We start from the raw sequence: 2,500 nt of genomic DNA on the forward strand, positions 1-2,500 counted from the left end.
TTGGCCTGTTCTTGCATTGCGCGGTGACCGTCGAGAGCGGAGCAAAACGTCAGCCATCTCAGCACCCTGGAACCCCCCCGGGTGGCACAGGGCTGGATGGGGCTTTCGTATAGCAAGGGACGGTGCTGCCTCTCGCTTCGCTCGCTGTCCGCCGCTCGCCGCTCGCTCGTGCAAGCCAAAAAATGGCCAGTTTTGGCCCGTTTTTGGGCCGTTTTGGCCAGTTTTTGGCCTGTTCTTGCATTGCGCGGTGACCGTCGAGAGCGGAGCAAAAACGTCAGCCATCTCAGCACCCTGGAACCCCCCGGGTGGCACAGGGCTGGATGGGGCTTTCGTATAGCAGGGACGGTGCTGCCTCTCGCTTCGCTCGCTGTCCGCCGCTCGCCGCTCGCTCGCGCAGCCAAAAATGGCCAGTTTTGGCCCGTTTTTTGGGCCGTTTTGGCCAGTTTTGGCCTGTTCTTGCATTGCGCGGTGACCGTCGAGAGCGGAGCAAAACGTCAGCCATCTCAGCACCTGGAACCCCCCGGGTGGCACAGGGCTGGATGGGGCTTTCGTATAGCAGGGACGGTGCTGCCTCTCGCTTCGCTCGCTAGCTCCGCCGCTCGCCGCTCGCGCCAGCCAAAAATGGCCAGTTTTGGCCCGTTTTTTGGGCCGTTTTGGCCAGTTTTTGGCCTGTTCTTGCATTGCGCGCGTGACCGTCGAGAGCGGAGCAAAACGTCAGCCATCTCAGCACCCTGGAACCCCCCGGGTGGCACAGGGCTGGATGGGGCTTTCGTATAGCAGGGACGGTGCTGCCTCTCGCTTCGCTCGCTGGTTCGCCGCTCGCCGCTCGCTCGCGCAGCCAAAAAGGCCAGTTTTGGCCCGTTTTGGGCTGTTTTGGCCAGTTTTTGGCCTGTTCTTGCGTGGTGCGGTGACCGTCGTGAGCGGAGCAAAACGTCAGCCATCTCAGGCACCCTGGAACCCCCCGGGTGGCACAGGGCTGGATGGGGCTTTCGTATAGCAGGGACGGTGCTGCCTCTCGCTTCGCTCGCTGTTCGCCGCTCGCCGCTCGCTCGCGCAGCCAAAAATGGCCAGTTTTGGCCCGTTTTTGGGCTGTTTTGGCCTGTTTTTGGGCTGTTCTTGTGTGGCGCGGTGACCGTCGTGAGCGGAGCAAAATGTCAGCCATCTCAGCACCCTGGAACCCCCCGGGTGGCACAGGGCTGGATGGGGCTTTCGTATAGCAGGGACGGTGCTGCCTCGCGCTTCGCTCGCTGTTCGCCGCTCTTCCGCTCGCCTCGCGCAGCAAAAAAATGGCCAGTTTTGGCCCGTTTTTTGGGCTGTTTTGGCCAGTTTTTGGCCTGTTCTTGCGTGCGCGGCGACCGTCGTGAGCGGAGCAAACGTCAGCCATCTCAGCACCCTGGAACCCCCCCGGGTGGCACAGGGCTGGATGGGGCTTTCGTATAGCAGGGACGGTGCTGCCTCTCGCTTCGCTCGCTGTCCGCCGCTCGCTGCTCGCTCGCGCAGCCAAAAATGGCCAGTTTTGGCCCGTTTTTGGGCTGTTTTGGCCTGTTTTTGGGCTGTTCTTGTGTGCCGCGGCGACCGTCGTGAGCGGAGCAAAATGTCAGCCATCTCAGCACCCTGGAACCCCCGGGTGGCACAGGGCTGGATGGGCTTTCGTATAGCAGGACGGTGCTGCCTCTCGCTGTCGCTCGCTGTCGCCGCTCGCCGCTCGCTCGCGCAGCGCCAAAAATGGCCAGTTTTGGCCCGTTTTTGGCGCCGTTTTGGCCAGTTTTTGGCCTGTTCTTGCGTTGCGCCGGTGACCGTCGAGAGCGGAGCAAAACGTCAGCCATCTCAGCACCCTGGAACCCCCCGGGTGGCACAGGGCTGGATGGGGCTTTCGTATAGCAGGGACGGTGCTGCCTCTCGCTTCGCTCGCTGTCCGCCGCTCGCCGCTCGCATCGCAGCAGCCAAAAATGGCCAGTTTTGGCCCGTTTCTTTGGGCGCGTTTTGGCCAGTTTTTGGCCTGTTCTTGCGTTGCGCGGTGACCGTCGAGAGCGGAGCAAAACGTCAGCCATCTCAGCACCCTGGAACCCCCGGGTGGCACAGGGCTGGATGGGGCTTTTCGTATAGCAGGGACGGTGCTGCCTCTCGCTTTCGCTCGCTGTCCGCCGCTCGCCGCTCGCTCGCGCAGCCAAAAATGGCCAGTTTTGGCCCGTTTTTGGGCCGTTTTGGCCAGTTTTTGGCCTGTTCTTGCTTTGCGCGGTGACCGTCGAGAGTGGAGCAAAACGTCAGCCATCTCAGCACCCTGGAACCCCCCAGGTGGCACAGGGCTGGATGGGGCTTTTGTATAGCAGGGAATGGTGCTGCCTCTCGCTTCGCTCGCTGTCCGCATCTCGTCGCTTGCTCGCGCAGCCAAAAATGGCCTGTTTTGGCCCGTTTTTGGGCTGTTTTGGCCTGTTTCCTGGGCCATTTTTGCTTCGCTTGAAATCTTCTTCTTCCTTGTGTGGCCAATAAAGCCTTGCTT

Source organism: Musa acuminata, unplaced genomic scaffold (assembly GCF_036884655.1).
Source record: "Musa acuminata AAA Group cultivar baxijiao unplaced genomic scaffold, Cavendish_Baxijiao_AAA HiC_scaffold_984, whole genome shotgun sequence".
Lineage (NCBI taxonomy): Eukaryota > Viridiplantae > Streptophyta > Magnoliopsida > Zingiberales > Musaceae > Musa > Musa acuminata.